At 47.8% G+C, this 21,907-nt stretch overlaps 1 protein-coding gene across 4 annotated transcripts in view; it reads right to left on the bottom strand.

Moving 5' to 3' along the window:
* Positions 1-21,511, bottom strand: part of GABRA3 (gamma-aminobutyric acid type A receptor alpha3 subunit) — a 321,368-nt gene extending 299,857 nt beyond the window's left edge. For 3 of the 4 annotated variants that reach the window (XM_019521409.1, XM_019521410.1, XM_019521406.1), the window contains exon 1: positions 21,122-21,507. The gene's annotated coding sequence lies outside the window, so the exon portion shown is untranslated. Of the gene's footprint in view, positions 1-21,121 lie in introns of all 4 variants that reach the window. The other variant, XM_019521407.1, reaches the window with a different exon arrangement.
* Positions 21,512-21,907: the final 396 nt, after the last annotated feature.

Below are 21,907 nucleotides of genomic sequence, written 5' to 3'. Positions count from 1 at the left end.
GGGACTACAGGGCAGACCCTACATTGAAAGACTGCGGGACCTAAACCTGTTCAGCCTTCACAAGAGAAGGCTGAGGGGGGACCTGGTGACTGTCTATAAACTCACTAGGGGGGACCAGAAGGGTTTAGGGGAGACACTGTTTCCCCTAGCGCCCCCTGGCATGACAAGGAACAATGGACACAAATTATTAGAGAGTAGGTTTAGATTAGACATCCGCAAGAACTACTTCACAGTTAGGGCGGCTAGGAGCTGGAACCAACTTCCTAGGGAAGTGGTGCTGGCTCCTACCCTGGGGATCTTTAAGAAGAGGCTTGATGACTACCTGGCTGGACTCATTTGAGTCCAGTCTTTTCTCCCACCCAGGCGGGGGATTGGACTTAAAGATTTACAAGGTCCCTTCCAACCCTACTTCTATGATTCTATGTAGTGCCCTCCCATACATATAGAGGGTATCTATGAACCTACAGCCTGCCTATAGATCCAGATGTTGCAGCTTTTGGGCCCCTTGCTTTTCCCCACCAGTGCCCTAACAGTGGCAAGAACACTGTCAAAATCTCCCCAGTGGTCCAAGGCAAGCTGTACCTTGCTGGCAGACCAGTGGGTGTAGTCACGGTAAAGAAATGCAAGTAGTACCCCTTGGGACTACCAGAACTGAGAGGTCTGCAGGCTCCATGGAGCCTGCTGGTTCTCAGGCATCCTCCTTCTTGTCCTGGGGCTCAGTGAGCTCCTTAGGCACCCTCTGAACCCCCTGGTCTGCTAAGACCCTGGATTCTGGTTGGGTTTGGGAGAGCTCTGCAGCCTCTTGGGACATGGGTAGGGGTATGAGTAAGGTGGGGCTCCTTCACAAGATGGTGAGGTAGAGTTGGAGCCCCAGGGGGTCTGTGCAGGGTTCCAGATCAGATTGGCTTGTTGATTAGTGGACCCCACTGTTACCCCCTCTGGTGCAGGACTATGGGAAAGGCAGGAGGTGAGGTTTTTCTGGGAGGGGGTGGCTTTGGCATTTGCCTCAGGGTCCTGGAAAAGGGGACCTCCTCCCTGAGGACTCAACAGGGTGAGCCTTAGGGCCTCTGTACCTCCCAGATCAGAGGGAGGAGGCTTGAATGACAGGCCTTCCTTTGCGTAGGCCTCAGCCTCAGCACCCATGGTCTCAGGGGGTAGGCCCTGGTCGGCAAAATGAGGGGCTTCCTCCATGGACTCCTGTTCAGGACTGTCTAGTAGTTCTGAAACCTCCTCCACAGGGATCACCCATTTGATCTTTCCCAGGGGGTGGGGTGTAAGGCAGAACTGGGGAGGCCCCCAGAGGTTGGGCTGCTTCTTTCCTCCATGTCAGAAGACTACAGTGGCACCTGGGTCTTCCTCTTGTCTTTGCGCTTGGAGAGGACCTGCACCCACTCAGTCATGCCATGGTCCTCAGGTGGAGAGGCTCCAATAGAAGGTGAGAGTTGGGGGACTGGGGTAGCTATGGCAGGGGCATGACTAGGAGTAGGGGGGCCCTGCTCTCTCTCTCCCCATTTGCTGCTGCCCTCCCTGGGACTCTGCCAAACTTGGTTGGGGGCCGGGGTCCCTTGAAGTCATGGGGGATTCATAGTTGTGGCTGGGGGACCAGAGAGCCTGGAAGGGGAAGGGGAAGGGGAAGGGGAAGGGGTGCTGGTGATAGGGGCACCCCTCTTGCCCATGGGACCTGCGGGCAGTCATGATGCAAGGACCCTGGGGCATGGCACTAGAAGCACCACAGGTCCCCCAGTGTATAGAAAATCCTCACCAGGGCACCCTGAAAAGGAATGCCAGGCACCTCTTAGCCTCCAGCTGTGCTTCTGCTACCAGCTGGATCATAACCTGGTGACAGAAAGAACGTACATGGCAGAAGCCGGGGTCTCAGCACCCCAGCAAGAGGGCCACCACCGGGGAGATAACTCTCCCCAGCATTTGGAGCTGGGGGAGCAGGGCCCAACTGGGGATATAGGGAGGGATGGAGTTGAGGACCACCCTGGTCCTCAGCTTTTCTAGAGGCTTGAGGGGGACGTATTCGCCCTCCACCATGAGCCCCCTCTCCACCACCTTTTGTCTGGAGGCCTCTGAACCCCTTGTCATGAAAGCTGAAGGCCACCATGATCTTGGTAGTCCCCGCTACCCCAGCCAGGGCCTGCAGCCAGGTTTCAAAGTGCAGGTTCTTCCACTTGAGGAGTTGGCACTTCACCCACTGACTGCAGGTGAGTGCCGGAAAGAGGGCCCCAATCACCCGAGCTGGAAGGGCAGATGTTGGAGGGTCCAGGCCCCCCAGCATCAGGTCCCCCCACAGCTCCATGTGCATAGCTGCTGGGGGGGCAATGTTGGTGGGGCCGGGACTAGGGCCAGGGCCAGGCTGAGTGGGTGTGTTGACTGATGTAGCGCACCTGGTCCCCTCAGGCACTGGTGGTCTATTCTTGGAGGCAGAGCCCTTGCCCTTGCCACCCCCAGCTGTGGAGGAGGCTGAAGAAGAGTCCTTCCCACTGCCCTTGCCCTTGGTCCCTGATAATGGGAGAGGGGACTTGCAAACTCCTCTGTGGGGGGAGCCTGGCAAGGGGGGACCCCCCTGACCCAGTTGGCTCCCTACTGGAGTCCTGCCTGCCCCTGCAGCAGAGGTTGCAGGCTTCTCTACCGCTGGAGGAGGTTGGTTGGACTCTGCTGCCAGGCTGGAGGCTGCAGGGGTGTGCATCCCCTTGGGGGCTTGGCTGGGATCTGCCCACATAGTGGGGGCTGCAGGAAGCTCTGTGGGGGCATCTGCCCCCCAGAAGGTTTCTTCCCTGCCATTGTTTCACATGAGGGCAGGGAAGACAAAAAAGAAAAACAAAAATATCTAGTAGGGGTAGGCTGGGGTGGTGGGGGAGGAAGAGGGTAGGGAGGAAGGGGGCTGAAGCTCACTGAGCTACAACCCCACATGAAAAAAAATGGGAGGGCTATGCTTTGAGAATGTCGGGGAGGGGGAACACACACACATACACACAAGGGCTGGGGAAACCTGAGCTGGCTTACTCAGCCACACAACAAACATCAGGGCAGGGGGAGTGGACCAAAGGGCTTACTACACAAGGGCAAGAACACACAGGGAAGGATGCTGAGGCAGATGTAAACAATGGCTGAAGCAGTGGAGGGGCTTTGTTTGTTACAGATCTGGCCAGGAGCCCCTCAAGCCTCCAGCCAGGTGCTCAGCAGCAGAGCAGTAGGCAGGAAAATGAAGCAGGATCAGATGCAGTGAGGCAGCTGTGGGGGGGGCAGGAGCAATCAGTCAATTAGGGAGTAATCCAGTGCAGGTGTGGTGTCAGGTGGTGCAAGGTGGTGCACCAGAGAATCTGCCTCTCTCCTGAGAGGGGGCAGCAGCAGAATAACAGCAGCAGCAGTAGCAACAGCAGCAGTGATGGTAGGAGCTGTCCAGTTCAGCCACTCAGGGTGTGTTTCTGGTGAAAGTGGAGGTTGGCCTGCCAAGGCAGCTGGGGCAGGCAAGGCACCTTTAGGCTCCAGCAGTGATGGTGGGGGAGGGGCCTACAGGCAGCGTAGGCTCCTTCCCCAGGCTGTCCCCTGACCATGGACTGACGGTGTGCTGGGCAGCAGGCTTTGTGGGGCTCCAAACCTCCCCTTTACTCCAGTCTTACCACATCCTCAGCCTGGGTAGATGCTGCTCCCCTCAGGTCTTCCCAACACTGCCCGCCTTGAAAGGGCTGGGTCTTCCTGGCCATAACCTTCAGGGGTCCACCCCTTGTCTTCAGGCTGGTTTCCCCTCTTCTAGAAAATAAACTTGGGTCCAGCCAAGGTCCACTGTAACTTAACTGAAAACCCCGGCACCTGCTGGTGGGGCTCCTGAGATCCTCTCCCTCTCTCTCTCTCTTGGGGTCCCTTTTTCTCTCCCTTCAGGGCACTTATTTGGCCCCTCCCATCTCACAGGTGTGGGTCCTGGGGGCAACCCTATGCCCCCTTCTTACCGGTTCTTCTGATGTCCCTGCCCTGGAGCCCAGCTGACCTGAGGTCCCATCTTCCTGGTTCTTCCCGCTGGCATCACCCCTTTCCTCCTTCCAGGGACCCGCAGTTTGCTGTGCTTTGCCTCCTCCAAGGCTATCTGAGGATAGCTGTGGGCTTGAGGGTCCGCCCTCAACCACAGTACTCAGGCTCCCAGTCAGAGCTGTGCCACTCCCCAGTGGCATCCCTCCTGGTTGTTGCCCCTCAATGGGGCTCCTTTGCCCTTGATGATCCCTAAGCCTGCCTCTGGCCGCACCAGCCGGGGTCCCCCGGTAGACAGCTGACTCCTTCCCCGAGTAGCTGGGGCTAGACCTGGAACCTCCCAGCTCCGGACCTGGTGACTCCCAGATGGTGTCTTTCCTTTCTCGCCCCGGCTCACCACCAGCTGGTTCTCCAGCTGCCCTTTGAGCAGTCCACGCTGCTCAGGAGCGATGCCCCCAGCTCTCACCAATACACAGGCTCAGGCAGCTGTGAAACTGCTGAGCTCATGCCTGCATTGGCATCCATGTTCGGGTCTCTTCCCAGCTGCTGCCCATCTCTGTTTCTGCGGTAACTATTGGGGCATGCTGATCAGGGTCCGGGTCACACTGGGGCAAGGCTCCTGCCTCCCCTCTCACAAAGGTAAAACTCCAGATGTAGTAGACCCAGTACAACTAACCAGTCTGTGCTGTGTGAATGCATGTTACAGGACATTGCCTAACCTCTATGCATCAGCCACTCCAAAAGATAGTGTCTCCGGAAGCATGATTTCTCTAATGGTTTCCCAGAGGCAGGGAAGTGTGCAAAGTGCACAGTCTAGTGACTTAAAGAAGTAAATCATGAGGCATATAACAGGAAAATATTCCTGATAACAGACTAATTTTCCTGTTAAATAACAGGAAAATATTCCCAATGTGTAAGGATGTGCTATTGTACTCTTAGGATCTAGAAGCCAAAATATTATATAATTATAAAAGCCCAAGGCTGTCTGTCTGCCTGGTCATAACACTTTAATCATGCTCTGACTGGCTGTCTCAGCAGCCACTCAGAGTGCCCTATGTAGACAGTGGAGCGCCACCATGACAATGGGAACTGAGGGGTCAGAGGGGAGGGGGATGACAGGGACTGGATCACCGCCATAACAGAGGTGATGGAGTGAGGCACTGCTGGCCTCGCCACCCTTCCCCCCCAGGTCTGCTCCTTGGAGCCCTGGTGACCCCCCCACAACAACAGCTGTCAGGGAGGGTAGGCAGCAGGAAACAGGGGAGGGAGGGGAGCAGGAAGGGCAGGGGGGTTACAGCCCAAAGCGGTGTGGGGGACAGGGGGAATGTCCCCGGTCCCAGCCTTGGCCCAAGGCATTGGTGGGGAGGGAAGTGACAGAGGCCTCTGTCCCTGCCCACCCGTCCACCCAGTCATTCTTGACAGGCAATTGGCTAGTATTACATAATAAGCTTAGCTAGCATTGACGTTGGTGATATCACTAAAGGGTTAAATAGCCTAAGCAAGCGAAGTCAGTGTTTGCTGTTTACTGTATGCTATCTAAATCACCTGCATGGATTTCTAAAGGAGGACCAAGACTTCAGGCTTGGAACAACTGCACAACTGAGGAAACTCACCCAGTACGGCTGGCTGTGGAGAGTACCTCGAGTAATAGCTCTAGACAGACTGTGAAGTGGTGAGGAGTCACGTTAATGTGCTCAGTTTTTGGTAACTGCCTGTTTATATTACAGCAATCCCAGTAAAGTTGACTATTTGTCTACTGGCAACCCCAGTTGATTAATTGCTTTGTATTTAATTGATAACTTTGTAGTCAATAAAGCTTATGACTGATTATCATACAAGTGCCAGTGGTTAATCACATAGTTCTCTTTGCCCACAGAGAAGCAGGGCTTGAATTTCTGTTTTGTGGGACATTGATTTTGGTTTTTTCCCCCAAAATGTTGAGAATCACAATGAATCACAATACAATGCTGAGATTTTGAAAGTTTCTTGTACAGTGTAAATTCAATAAAAACACCCTTTTCTTTATCATAAGTGTTTTGCTTCAGCTTTATTGCTTTATTTCACTTTTACTTTATGTTAAGATATTATGCATATATACTTTTGATATGAATGTCTAGACAAAATTAATCTAAAAATCAATCTTGTCTAAATAAAACAAGAAAAATGTTGAAAAATGTTGAAAGTGACACACAAAGCTTTTCAGTTTCATCAAAAATATTCACATAGAAGGTAAGGCTTGGTAGCACTTTAGAGACTAACTAGTTCAGGGGGGCATGAGCTTTTGTTGGTAACATTCTACTTCATCAGATACTATGCTATATCAAAAAAAAATTGACAATTGGCATATCTATATACGGACCCTAGCTTTGTAATCTATAGTATTTGAGGTCTTTATGGTAAGATTTTTCATAAGGGTCACCAAGGAAGAATATTCTTTTCAGATCAGATTTGCAAAGAATGGATGAGTCAGTGGAGTGGAGGGATGAAGAGAAGCTGCTGGAGAGAAAATAGATGTCACAGCAACAGCAAGACTGGAACCTTCATGCAAAGGGGCAAGGGGAGATGATACCGAGTATATGAAAGAACCAAACAGAAAAAGTCTGTGGTAGTGCAGGCTGGCTCAAGAGCATGCACAGAGATAAAAACAAGGGCTCAAATACATGCTTGACTAGTATTAAGGTTGGCCACCATTACACAGCTTTAAAGCATGTCCGGGTCATAGTACTGGCCTCATTAGTCTTCCCAAAGTGCTTCAGAGCTGCCTTGCAGATGCGGCCATAGGGTATAATGGGGGAATCAATGAAATATCTATAACTTTGTTGTTTTTTGTCCAATTTGGATGAAATTTTCAGGGGTGGTAGACTCTTCAGAGCACATGAAGATCGGTGTAGGGATTTGGGGAAAACTGCATCCCAAATTCTTGAAAGCAAAACTCCTGTCACATCTATGTGTTACAACACAGGTCAAAACTGCATGGCTGGTAGCTGTTGCTGAGGCCACAAAGCCTGTCAAGTTTCAAGAAGATTGGTGCAGGGGTTTGGGGGGAACTGCACCTCAAACTGCGGACAAGGAAAACTCGTGACATGGGTGACACTGTGTGTCTTAAGGCACAGCGGGGTGACAGCTGCAGGGATGGTGGCCCCTGCTGCAGCCATGATGCCTTCCAGCTGTTGAGGAGATCGGTGCAGGGGGGTTCTGGGGCCCTGCACCCATAGATGCTGACAGGCAAAATTCGTGCCATGGGTGCTTGTGGGACTGACTGTGTCTGTCTTCGGACCTGGGAGACACTACTGCAGGCCTGCCTGCTAAGCTAGTGTGTTACCAGTTATCAATCAGTCCTAAGTCACTCAGGGATGAGCTCAATACACAGGACCTAGCTAATGTAGCAAGTTAATTGCCATCAATTAGCACCTACAAAACCAGACTAAGGAGAGGAAAAAATCAATACAGACAATCAACTGCCCCAAGACAGACACAGTCAGTCCCACAAGCACCCATGTCATGAGTTTTGTCTGTCAGCAGTGAGGGGTGCAGGGCCCCAGAACCCCCCTGCACTGATCTCCTAAACAGCTGGCAGGCATTGTGGCCACAGCAGGGGCCACCATCCCTGCAGCTGTCACCCCACTGTGCCTTAACACACACAGTGTCACCCATGTCGCGAATTTTGCTTGTCTGCAGCTTGAGGCGCAGGTACCCCCAAATCCGTGCATCGATCTTCTTGAAACTTGGCAGACTTTGTGGCCTCAGCAAGAGCTACCAGCCATGCAGTTTTGACCCCCTGTCTTGTAACACATAGATGTGGCAGGAGTTTACTTTCAAGAATTTGGGGTGCAGTTCCCCCCAAATCCCTGCGGGCAGCTCCAAAGCTTCAGAGCGCTTCAGCTGGATCAAGGTGGAAACACAGTCTGGAGCTCCAGGTCAGATCCCTGACATCCAAACTGGCTGGATCCAAAGCCAGATCGGATCGCTGCCAACTTGCACAGGCCTAATTCTTACAGTCTTAACTACTTCTACATGGCACTTTCCCTCTTGGGGATGCTTTGAAAAGTCTCTCCTTGCCAAGAGCCCTTCATCATGGAGGACTCTGAAACACAGGCACATCAGTTTTTAACATTACACACAAGTACCTCTTTCAAATAAGGTTAAAAGTTTCAGCCCAGTCCACCCCAGCTACCCACTGGGCTTATCTGGTTAGGGTCCACCCATTTCTGTAGCCAATGGCACACGAGGGAATGATGTGGCTAACATCACTTCTGGCTGCTTTTAGCACCCCAGGCAAAATTACTAGATAGATACTCATTTACTGCTGGGTCAGCCTCAGCTGGACTCCAGAGGGCGGCCCATACTTGCACCCTGATCTTAATCATTTTGTCACCACATCAAGGATTCTTTTTTATCATGTGATGAAATGAAATGTGTCAGTCCTTTTACTTCACACATACTGAGCCTCTGATGATTTGAAATAGGAATGGGAAACCAGTCCTGGTATCTTTTTAAGCCTTGCCAAAATGGATTCTGGATATGCTGTGCAAAGAGGAAAACTGACAATAATCCATAGCTTTAATTGCAGAAGGGACAACAGTGATCATTTAGCCTTATCTCCTGCCCAAAACAGATCTGAAAATGTCACGCTATAACCCCTGCACTGACAAAACTTCTGGTTGATCTTCTTTACTTGAGATGGCTTCTATAAGGGTAAAGTATAGCTTTCAGTTCTGATCACAGTGCTTTCTGTGGCCATTAGCCTTCAGTCAGTTTCGCTTTCCCTTTCTCCACTTGTCTGTTAGGGCTGTGCGAAATTTCACTGGCTGTTTTATTTCAATGCTGTTTCGACTCACGTCAAGCTTGAAACAGCAAAATCAAAACAAAACAAAGGGCTTTGAAACAGCCTTAGAATGAAACGAGGGCAGTCAAAACTTTTTGAAAGTTTCGAAACATTTCGAGTTTTAAAGCTGAAGCTGGGCTTGCCTGCAGGGAAACAGAAAGTAAGGAGACAGAGGGAGAAAAGGGGGGGAAGGACTGCTATGATATTGACTGTGACCGTTTGGCTTCATGAGATGCCGCTGGTGCCACTGTGCTGCTTACTAAGGCCGTGTGTAGGTGAAGTGAGAGGTGTGTGCTTTTGCCCTGCTTTAATGATGTTGGTGTTTGCACACCTCATGGTGTATTGTGCATTAAATTTTCACTGTAGGAAATGTGGTGGTATAATGCACCTTAAATGACTTGGGGCACAGCAAACTTAAACTCCTTTGAGGAGCTTTAGTTTGCTGCCCCTACAGCTGTGGAGCAAAGCACTGGGCTCGATGCAGCTCCATGGCTCTGCAGAAAGGCCTCTTGGCACCCAAGAAAAGTAGTGAGCCTGATCTTACCCCACCCCCACCCCCAGAGCCTTCCTGCCTGCCTGAGCTGCGCAAGCACCCAGTGCTTCCCTCCGCAGCTGCACTGGCCCCTGGCACTGCCTGAGCCTGGTGCCTGTGGATGGGTGCTGCTGCTGCTGCTGCAGAGGGAAGCACCAGCCCCGCCCTCCGCCCAGAGCCCAGGGACTGCTCTGCCCACTGGCAGCTTGCCCTCCCCTCCCTACCAGAGAGGCAGGTAAGTCATAAGGGTATGTGCACGACATGGGGGTTTGTGGTGAAGTGGGGCTCCCCACTTGCCATTGGGCACGCCACCCACCTGACTCACTTGCCACGCCTTGTTCTTAATTAATTAATAGTTGTTAATTAAGGCAGGAGGCTGCTCATTTTATGCCCCGAGGCCAAGGGGTGCTATCTGCAACTCCGAACCTTCCCTACACTGCAGCCCAAGCCTTGCAGACGACATCCAGCTGTTAGTCACACCAGTACTACACTGGGCTCCAGAATCCTCCTATCTGGACCCCCCTTTGATCTGTTTGCTCAGGCAGCCTACTCCACCATCATTTGGGCTGTTGAGCTCCCTGTAGCTAGCTCCCCTCTCCGACACAGTCCCCCCGGGACCTTCAGCCACACAGGCCCTGGCCTCACCTCCAAGGCCAGGTAGGATCCCAGGCCCTCAGCTCTGGGCATCCCTCATGGTGGGCCCCTGGCCCTTTTGACCTTCCTGGTCCTGGCCCCAGCATTGACCAGTCACAGGGGTACTCTATCTTCGGCCTCTCTCACTAGCCCCACACTCTCTCTCGGGTCCACCTTCCTGGATGTGGGAGCTGGGATACCTCACACCATGATTGGTGCTCCAGGGTCTCACAGGGGACTCTTACTCCCCCACCCGAGCAGCAGGTCATAGTGCTCCTTAAGATCTTACTTTTGACCCATACTCAGCCTTCCAGCAGTGGAGGACTTACTGGGGTCATGACTCGCCCCTCTCTCTCTTGGGCTGAGCCCCCTTTGCTCGGCCTCTAGCCCAAACTTCAGTCTCAAGTGTCCGAAGACCTACCTGGGCCTACTCCCCTCACTCAGGGCTCCACACCAACCCCTCACCTGGGGCTCTAGATCTCCACTCCCTTCACTCAGAGCTCCATGCTTCCCCCTTCACTTGGGGCTACTCATTTCTCTCCCCTCCACTCAGGGCCACAGGGCTTTGCTCCCCTGTGGGCTCAGGTGCCTGTAGCCATGCCTGGCCCCAGCTTTCCCTCTCAGAGTCTTGCACCCCACAAGGCTCAAGTGGTCATAGCCATGCTTGGCCCCAACTGCCTCCAGTGTCATGCAACCCACCCAAAGGTGAGGGCTAGGGTTAAGGTGCCTGTACCTGCCTTTCACTGGGGTGGTAACTGACCTGGCATTTCCTGGGGGGCTCCCACACCACTGAGAGCCCCACCAGGCTACCCACTCCCAGCAGGGTGCAGTTTTAGGTCATGCCCAGGAGCCTCCTAACCATCCCCTACAGCTCCTCCCTTACCTCCAGGATGTTATGGAGCCTTACAGCTAAACAATGTTGCTACCTTCCCAACCAGCAGGGAACTGAGCTCTTTATATAGGCAGCCAGAGATCTAAAATGACTGCCTTAATCAAGCACCTGCTGGTTGCTTAGCTTTGGTCTTAAAGTGGCAGGCACCAACAGTACCCTGCCACAGGGTTTAATCAGCCCTAAACTGAAGCAGTGTTTTGTAAAACCCACCGCAATTTAGGGCACCTGTGTCATCTACACATGCCCATAGTTATTACCTGTTGTCATTTAAAGTGGTGGACCAAGATGAGGCTGAAGGGGAGGAGGAGACCTCATTGGGGCACACTACTATGTCTGTAGAGGCCCCAGTGCCATTGTGGGTGCACCTTCACACACACACACCACGAGTTTTGCTTCTAAGCAGCTTAAGGTGCAGTTTCCCTGAAACCCCTGCACCTATCTCCTTGAAACCTGGCAGGTTTCATAGCCTCAGCAGGGGCTACCATTCCTGAAGTTTTCCCCCTACTGTGCCTTAACACACTCACACGTGACATGAGTTTTGCTTGTCAGCAGCTCAAGGTGCAGTTTCCGAGAAACCCTTGCACCTATCTCCTTGAAACTTGGCAGGCTTCGTGCCCTTAGAAGGAGCTACCATACCTGCTGTTTTCACACCCCTGTGCCTTTACACTTACAAGTGACATGAATTTTGCTTTCAAGAATTTGAGGTGCAGTTTCCCAGAAACCCTACACCTATCTTCTTGAAACTTGGCAGACTTCATACCCTCAGAATGGGCTACTGTCCCTGCTGTTTTCATCCAAATCTGCTAAAAAATCTCAAAGTTATAGGTAGTGTTGTGCTTCTCCATTATAGCCTATTGGCGAAACATCAAAACAGCGAAACAGTTTTGACAAAACAAAACGGAAAAGTGCTTTCGAAATTAAACAAAACACAAAATGAAACACTGTCCCATTGAAATGGCAAAATGGAAGTCAAAATGAAATGGTGCTGTTTTGCCTGCACAGCTTTATTGTCTGTTGCTACTTTCTTGAAGGTACAGTAAGCATGCAATATAAGATAACCCAAATTTCATGGCTGAACAAAACACAGATTTTCTAATATATTTTCTTAAGATACCTTTCTAAAGCATTGTGTCCAGTCTAGTTTACAATTCACTGAGCTCTAGATTTTGGAAGACTTTTTTCTACCAGGACTCTAGGGGCACCAGATATACATACAGATTCCCTTCTCTGATACATGTAATCTGCCAGCATGCCCAGAAAAAAACAGCACGTTACTGTCTTTCAGGGTGAGTGCTACAACTATTCAGCATTTCCATGGGAAGTAACGTGCCTGCTGGAGATTCTAGGTTCTGAAAACAGGAAATTTTGAAGCTGCCACCGAGATGGGATAGACTAGGCCCTTGCGTCTATAGTGAGTCAGTGCTCCGAAGTACTGAAATTAGCACTGTTACCCATGGACACTGCATATGCATCCCACTGTTTCACAAATATGTGTTCTAAAACCAGTTGAGAAGCTGAAATGCCCTATTTTGAAAGATCAGCACAGGATTGCAGCTGACAAAGGAAAATTAATGAGTCTCTAGATTAGAAGGAGAGATAGAAAAGATAAGGCTTGGAAAGAAAACTCAAGGAATGGGACAAACAGGCAGAAAGGAAGCAAGCAATAAAGAGGAAATGAGAATAGGTTCAATTAGTAAAGAGAAAGAAGAGAGAGACTAGAAATGAAAGTTACCTCAGATGCACAAATATACTTTCCACCCAACTATTTAATGTTGCTCCAGTTTGATATATGTGAGTTCTGTCTTATAAAATGGGTACAGCTGGGGGAGAAACATATTTAGGAGGTGAGGCTCCAGTAAGTAGAATGATGGAACCAGCACCAAAAATCATCTCTGCTCCTAGATCTTGCAGGGATGGGTGCCATGTAAATGCAATCCCATTAGGCCAACATTTTCAAGCCTACATACTTCCCATTCAATGCCAAAAAATCAGCTTGATTTTCAAAGGTGCTGAGCATATATGGCTCCCACAGAAGCCACTAGAAGCTATATTCAGTCAGTACCTTGGGAAATCAGGTCACTTACGGAGTTTCTAAATATAAAGCTAAGTGCTTCAGTTTAGACAGCTGTGACTGAAATCAAGATAACCCCAAATCCAAAATCCTAGTGAGTGGGAAGCAGCAGGACCCAGATCTGGATCTAGGCATGTGCCCATGCAGAGCTAGACATGTGGACACACTCACACCCTTACATAAAGACTAGTATATTCCAATAGTAATAGCCTCTACCTCATGTCCCCTGCCCTATACAATATGTTGCAACTATGTCTCATCCCTACCCCTCCTATGTAAATTGGTTCCTGAATGAATGGGGATGAATGAGGGTGCTTGAGAGACAATAGTAACAGGCCTCCACTGAATAATCAACTCAACAACTGGACTATTAGCTCAACAACCGGACCATTGCCTTATGTTGACTCACCCAAGAAGAGAACATAAACCCAGCATTTGAAAGACAAAGACCCTACAGAAATCAGCCAACCCACTATTGCAACACAGAGACCTGGAACTGCATGTCCTTGCCTGGAGTGCACATGCTCAGTTCCCCATGGCTGACCCTTTCCTGGGCATGCCCCTGCCACTAGGGTCATAGAAGGTCTGCTCCTATAAAAAGGGGTAGTGAAAAGGGGTAGTGAAGACAGACCAGTGGGATGCCTTCTCCATCTGGACCAGCAGTACGCTACATCACCTATCCACCCACAGGCCCTGCCAGTGACTCCCTCTGAACAACACCTTGCTGGAGAAGACCCCAACTGGCTATTGAGGATCAGCTCATAGCCCAGGATAGGTAGCTATCACCCAACTTCTTCCCCAAGCAAAGGACCTGGACTCTGTCCCAACACACCTTAACTGCAATCCCTTCACCAAGCCTTTTTCTCTCCTGCTACCATTGTGTATGTGAATGCTTGTATGTGTGTGTGTGCAGGAACCAATAACTTTGTGGGGCTGTGTAGTGTATTGTCTGTTTAATAAACCTGTTATTTTGAAACCTCAAGTTGGGTTTTGTCTTACTGACCTCCCAGCCCTACTCCAATCTCTGCTTTCTGCCCCTCTAGTCTTCCCCCCTTGTCCGTGTCTGTCTGTCTCTTTCTCTGTCTGTCATCTCAGCTCCCTCTCTGTGACTCCTAGCTCTCTGCTCATGAAAACCTGGACTTGCCTCCCAAGTAATCCCAGTGACTTTAAGTAACCCCAGGGGCCACTTTAACCTTAAATAACTCTATTCTCAAGTAACCCCAAGTAACCCCAGGGTACATTGACCTCAAGTAATCCCAGGGGTCACCTGACTTAAGTAATTCTAGCTTCCCTTCCAGTCTACTGGTTCTAATCTCTTTCACTCTCTTATTTTTCCCTCTCTCATCTTAACCCCCACCCATCTCCCTCCTTCCCCTCCTTACAGAAATCTTTGACCCTTGACTCCCCCTCCCATAGTCACCAAGCACCCTAGGTATCCTAAGTACCCCAAGCACACGCATACCACACTGCCCAAGTTAGGAACTTACCTGTGTGCATGTGCTTGAATTGGTGATAGGTGTGCATGTGCTTAGACTGGAAATCTTGGATGTGAATGTGCACCTAGTGTGTGTATATGCCGTGTGTGTGTGTGTGTGCCTAGTGCGTGTGTAATGGCCTAGTGTGTGCACGCCTAGTGTATGTATCTGCTTAGTGTGTGTGCATGCACCTAGTGTGTGCATGTACCCAGTGTGTGTGTATGCACCTAATTGATTTTTGGTGTGTATATATGAGCAATTGTGTCACACCCTCCCATCTAACAGCACAATTTTGAGATCCTGAGATTTGGCCTGGCCCTACAGGACAACATAAGCAGAAGCCAGCTGCTCCAGGTGAAGCATCTAAACGTGTTTGGGACAGGAGCAATTTTAGCCAGGGTACAGTAGTCTTAGGCTGGCAGCAGACTCAGTGGGGTCAGCCGCAGGGTCCAGGTGGCAGTGTCAGGTGGCATTGGGGCTAGCTGGTGCACAAGGGTGCAGAACCTGCAGAGCTGTGTAGCTAGGCAGCAGGCAGCCCCCACACTTTAGCACCCTCATGCCCCAGCAAGATCCTGTCACTGTCTACATGTGCATTTCATCACACTTGATTACTCTACAATAGGATAGCACTTTCCCCAACATTACTAATTTATGGTAGAGTTAATTTACTGTGCCCTAATACTGGCACATGTGTAGACTGTGATGCTTTACTGTGGAGCTAATTAGGCAACTCCACAATAATGTGCATGTGTAGATGCACCCTCTGGGATCAGACTTGCTTCATCTTCATAAAGAAGGCAATGTCTTTCCAAAAAAAACAACAACCCAGAGCCTATCTTGGGCCATCACACTCATATGTTGCTTGAAAGAACAATAAATACACCTGTTTGGTACTTACAATCCTGTTTGCGTGCAAGTCTAAGAACAAAACTGTCTACAGAGACTGACAGTCAGTTTAGAGTCAGTTCAGGAGAGCTGTAAAAGAGGGGATGCACACACTGTGCTCTCTCTTTCCTATGGAGATGTTGCTTTGGTTCTGAATTGTTTGGTCTTAATTTAAAATTAAAGTCAGTCAGACTGAAAACATTTGTTTGTAGAAGTAAAACAATGAGTAGCCTCTAGTTTGTCTGAAAATCTAGGAAAAAACTCCCCAATGATACTGAACGAGATCCTTTCCTTCCTGTTATTCCTCACTGTACTAATCACTAAGAAGACAGAGAGCTATTACCATGCTTGTAAGAATTAGCAAGGATCCCACAGCAATACCTCTGACCATCTGGATCAAATTGATGCTATTTATGAATGGAAATGGAATTCAGTTGTATGAATCATGATAGGACAGAAAACATAGGTTTCCTTTCAAATCACAAAGTTTGAATTTAAGCACCCAAGAGATACAGAAAATCCTCACTACTCAAAACACATACACACAGAAAGCCTTTGACACTCACATGGACAAACAGAGATGGCAAAAACTTACACTTATAAATTTATCATCACACTCTCCCAAGAATCTGACACCTGTGCATGCATGTGTGCGTGCACATGCATGCATACAAACTTTGTTCGAGATACCTGACAAAGTTTTGGGTCTGCAGGAGAAACCAATATAAAATGACATTCACAAAAGCAAAAGGAACATGACAGGAAAATTTAGACTCAGGGCAAAATGGAAACTAGGTTGATCTTTTGAACGAGAGTCAATTTCCAATCTACATCTTTTTATCTGCATTCTGCAGGAGGCCTTGCGATTGAGAAAGTAGGTCTAGAGGCAAAACCATTGTTATAAAATCAGAAACTGCCAAATGATGTTACCCATAAATTAAAACAGTTTTGCTCCTTCCTACTTGGAGCCACATCCAGAGAAATGATAAAATATAATTAACAGTCACAAGAGCTATATGCAAGCACTTGGACTCACAAGCGTAATAAACCAACACCGATTCATCCACATAACAACTGCAGGCTGACACTGATTCACAGCCACTGCAACTGCAGACAGACTGACTCAACCAAAGCAACTACAGGCTCAGACTTGGAACCATAACAGCGTAGACAGTGTTGCAAATCAGATGTTGCAGACTATAAACACAACTCACACTTTTAGATAATGCAGCCCCCCAAGTATGAGCTTTGATATGCATGACTAACTAAACAAATGCAGTCTCTTCTCATCATTCTTGATCTTCACTTCCCTGTGTTTCTGCAAAGACATTTATAACTAAGTGATCAGCAATCACTCTTTGGGGAAGGAGCGAGGTCTTGCATTTGCAAAGCACTATATATAATATCCAAACCTAGAGCAGTAAAATGTTGTGTCTATATGGACGTACTCTGTAGGAACACAGAGCATATATAGGTATATATATGGTACAGACAAGAGTGTACTCACACAGCAATAGTGTATACATATACAATGAATGCACGGAACTGCTATATGCAGAATGCACGTATGTGTCTACAAACTGAATATACATTTTGCTCAAGACTAAAATGCCAACAGTAGAGACTAGGGGAGTTGTTGAAAACCAAGATTATTTACTACACTCTCTACCTGGGTGTATAATTATGTCAGGTTTCAGTCTGTACATTGTGCTACTTTTTGTAAATGGTTGGCAGGCATACACCCACTGAGATGAGAGGATGGGTTGAACTGGGGCATAACTGAGAAGGAAGGTGACTGCAAGGAAGAGAATGAGACAGAAAAAAGGATAAAGTACTGAAAAAGGAAAGAGGTGTACGTTAGATGGGAAAGGAGGATGGGGAAGGTGAGAGGCTGACTGAATGAAGGATAGGATGGGTGAAAGGGATCAAGAAAAAAGTACATGTAGAAAGAACCAAGGAGGAAGAAAGAGAAGCTTTGTGACAGAAATTTATCAGAAAAGATCCAGACCAAAGAAAAGCTGAACCCTGTCTGCTGACCTGCCCTCCCAACTGTGTGTAGAATACACCTGGACATGTGCACATAGTGTGCTTATTAATTCACAATAATGTGACAGGACAGGAAAGAATCTGTCATCAAACGTGTTGGTTCTGGCATGCAGGGCCAGCACTCCCCACTACCAAATCTTCCTTTGCTACAGGGAGGTGGTTGTGCTCACTTGCATTCCGTGGCTTTCTCTAGTTATGGGGTAGGGAGAATAAATCAGACACCAGGAATAGTCTGGACAAACAATTTGACACAGAAGACAGTCTGGAGGACAGCCAAGTAAGTAAAGGTCTGCAGGAATAGCAATCACTTGCATCAGAGATATTTTTGGTTAAAAATCTGTCATCTACAGTGGGGGTCTTAAATGTATGGTCCATGGGCTGAATCTGGCTTGCTGGACTACCAGCAGCCTACTGAAGGTGGGGGTGCAGGGCCTACCACAGAATTCAGGGCCCTTAGGCAACCTCTGCCACTGCCCTGGAGCCCCACCATCAGATACTTGCTGCCACCCCTTGCCCCCACCGCTGCCCCAGGCACTGTGCCCAGTACTGCCAGACCCATCAGAGCTTCCACTGGCGCCAAGGCCTGGGGTTAATTTGACATCCCTGATCAAAGGTATAGAGCAAGAGTTAAAGAAGTAATGCATTGAAAGGATATGTCTGCACCCCTAGCACCCACCATCTTAATTTTCTTCTAAGAACCACCCCACCCTGGTTCTTCTCATTGTCCAGAGAGGGCAACTCTTTAGATCTTGCTTAAACTTCTCTCATCCTGATCGAGAAACTGAATAGTTTTCTCTTTCACTGTTCCCTTAAAAAGATGAGGTGGTCTAGAGGCTAGGTGATAGGTTTTGCACATTACCAGTTCAAGACCAACCCATGCGAGGCGGCATCAAAAGTCATTACTGCCTGATGGTGATCTTTGAGAACTGGAAACTCACAGAAGAGTCGCTGTTTATTTATTTGTTTGAAGACACTGCAGACTTGCAGATGGCTGGCGGACTTAAGGATGTCATTGGACAGGGAAATGAACTAGCTGTTCACTCCTAGAAGCAGTTTCTGCAGGCGGGGGCATAAAGGACACTGGCAGGAAAGCACAGTGAAGGAAGCTCACACTGCTGCTGCTCGCACTGTATCTGCTCTGTAGATAAATAGGTTTCACTGTGTAGGCCTGCCAATCCAGAGCTTAATTTGATTATGGTGTCCTTTTAAAAACATCTATGTCTCAGAACGTAGCCTCCAGCATGTTTCAGTTTGGAGCCTGCTTTACCCCTTTGCCATATCTCATAGCTCACATCTCTTCCTCCCCCTCCAGGCCCTAAGCTTCAGAGCCCATCAGACCCAGTCTAGAATTTATTGACAAGTGGAGTTTGACACACATCAGAACCCTCTTTAAGAAACTCTTTCCTTCATTCATCATCTCATCACAGAAACTTGTTCATTAGCTTATCCTAATTGAGTAATTTTTCACCTGAGACACTTAAAAGCACTTTTGTCCTCATATCCTCAGCACTTTAAGTGGACTTCTTTTTTTTTCTTTTCCAGGGCTAAGATGCTGCATAAGAGCTCCACAATAGTTAATCCCCAGGAACTCTTTAATTTTATGTTCAGTGCAATCTTGTTTAACCTGTATCACCGTAGCTCTGCAAGGTGCACTATACTAGAGATGTCCTCAACCTTCAAGGGTTAATCGTCTTTGTAATACAGTATACTGTTGTCAATGAACTAAGAAATGTTGAACCTTTACTACTCAGTGCTATGTTTTGATTTCTCTTGGGACTTTTGCTTGGACACCTATGGACTGGTGTACTGAAACAATACACTTTCCAGGCATTCACACTGGGTTTGCAGTACCCTCCTTTACAGCAACATGCTATGTAGCCACTCCTGGAGATTGGGCAGCAGGGGAGAGCTGTTATTTAAGTGATCAACATTTGATAACTTTTCATGATGCTCCCTCAAATAGCCTTCTCCCTAAAAACAACAGGAAACTCCTTCACAAGGAATTCCTCCCAAGCCAGAAGGGACCAAAACAAAGCTCCATCTTTTGCTCATACCAAGCAAAATTCATCTTGCTTTGGTGCTATCAGCATGCTTTAATGAGCTCTTTTAACACTGTAGACCTAATACAAATGCCATCATTGCTGGAGAACACCACAGAGAAAGCTTCCCTGTTATTCTGCAGCTAATGCTTCTTGTAAAATGCACTGTGTCTGCTTCTCTCTCTAAAACAAGTTGACCATTTCTCACTACCTCTCTTTAGAATAGGGCAGATACTCACACTGCTGGCTAGTATTTGGGATAAAGGATGTGTATGTCTTTCAAACAGCTCTTTTCCCAAGCAGATGTTTGTGTCCACCCATACAGGGAACAGTTTAAACCAAACCATCTTTACTCAAACTAACAGAGTAAGAAAGACAAAGGAAAAAGGAAAGACAAGTCCAATTAAAATTTATCTCCATTTATCTGTTGTTCACCACAGAGCAAACAATACACTGGATCTTAAAAAAATAAACTAATAATAATAATACCCGCTAAGCAACAAGGAATATATGATGAAGTTTGCACAGGTCAGAAGAAGAGAAATGGGGTTCTAGTTTCCATCAGGGAGACAAATATGGTTTAGAATCCAAAAGCACCTTTCCTATTCTATTGTCATCTTCCTTCTAGAAGGAGACTCATTTTTGTCTCCTGGCAGAGTTGTTATTTACAACTTTGCTGTATACTCACTGCTTGTAAGCTTCCAGGAAGATGAACAAGGTGGAAGCAAGCTGTAGGAGAATATGTATTTCTCCCCTTTGTGCAGCAGCACGTTAAAGGTTAAACACACACTAGCCATTTAATGTTGTTTCCTCCCAGGGTTGTTGGCTGATAGATATCTAAGTATATACAGATATATGTCCTGTGTGTGTGTCTAGATAGATAGATAGATAGATTGCAGATATATAGATAGTAGTTTTGATTGCAAATGTTTATCTAGTGAAATACTCCCCTATATGTGTGCTGTCTCTTCCATACATATTACTATTCTATATATAGAGAAAATATATAGAATAATAAGATATACAAAATCAAAAAAGTCAAACGTCTGCCCATGCCTGTTGGTCCATCAGTCTGGCATTGCTAAGGCATGCCTGTTTTCATATCCAGCAGCACACAAGGGGGTGATGTGGCTCAGATATGTCTGTGTGTATGTGTGTGTGTCTATATATGTATAGATAGATATATGTCACACACAGGACATATATCTGTGTATACTGTATCTACATATATATATATATATATAGACACACACACACACACACACACACAGATATGCTAGCCACATCACCCCATTGTGTGCTGCTGGATATGGAAACAGGCATGCCTTAGCAATGCAAGACTGATGGACCAAGAGGCATGGGCAGACGTTTGCCTTTTTGGATTTTGTATATCTTATTATTCTATATATTTTCTCTCTATATAGAATAATAATATGTATGCAAGAGACAGCACACATATAGGGGAGTATTTCACTAGATAAACATTTGCAATCCAAACTACTTCAATCTGCTTCCAACTTAAAAAGGTGAACATCTATAAATGATTAACAATTAATACTTATTCCCTGCTTCAACCAATGATGTTTAATCCTAAAAAAATAAAACCAGGGATGCACACAGCCAGACATTTTGACTTCAGGTTGCAACCAGGAAAGAAAATAACACTCCAGATGCATTGCATTAAAATCCCCTGTAAGAATAAATTTTAACAGGGACAAAAGAAATGAAGGAGAAGCATTTGCATTCCTTACCGAGCTGCCCAGTCCCTTCCCCAGTGCTGCTGGGGGAAGAAATATGAATGAGCTGAAGCGAGTTATGGGATTGTTGTTGGGTTTTCTTCTTTCTTTCTTTCCTTCAGTATTTTTCTTTTTCAAATGGTCAGGTTTTCAGTTCGCTGCTGCCTGAGCTTGAATGCTCTGCTATTCCAGCAGTATCTGAATACAGTGATTGAGCTGCAAGCATTTAAATTGCTGTTGCTTCAAATGAAGCTAGTGTGTTGTATTCTTTTTTCTGAGACAGTAATAGAAAGACAGAAAGAGAGAGAGAGAGGGAGAAAGAGAGAGAGAGAGAGAGAAAGGAGGGGGAGCGGAGGCTGGGGTATTACAGTGAGGACGGCTGCCTGCAATTCTCCTGTAGTGGTTCTGAGATTGGAGATGTGAAATGAGAAAGCCTCCTCCCTGCCTGCCTCATTCCCTCCCCTCCCCAGCCTCTGGAGGAGGGTTTAACAACTCTGTCGGTGCAGATCTTGTCTTCCTGAAAAGCAATGAAACAGAAAATACACATCTACCACACGTCATCATCCACAGCATGGAGGGGACCCCTCCCTCCCCATACTGTAGCTTTCCAGGGGGAAAGTCCAGTGTCACATATAAGGCATGTCTCAGTGCCCTCTGATAAGCACTGGGTTCTAATTTGGCCTCTGGATGGCTAGCAGAGACTGCCCAAACAGAGTCCATCTAAGGAGGGGAGGAAAGCAACAGAGAAGCGTGGGTACGGATTTCCCAGGTCAAAAATCTACCTGTTGAACTGATAAGTCC

This window comes from Gavialis gangeticus, unplaced genomic scaffold (assembly GCF_001723915.1).
Source record: "Gavialis gangeticus isolate Ggan-Ray unplaced genomic scaffold, GavGan_comp1, whole genome shotgun sequence".
Lineage (NCBI taxonomy): Eukaryota > Metazoa > Chordata > Crocodylia > Gavialidae > Gavialis > Gavialis gangeticus.
This window is presented reverse-complemented; position numbering and strand designations above follow the sequence as displayed.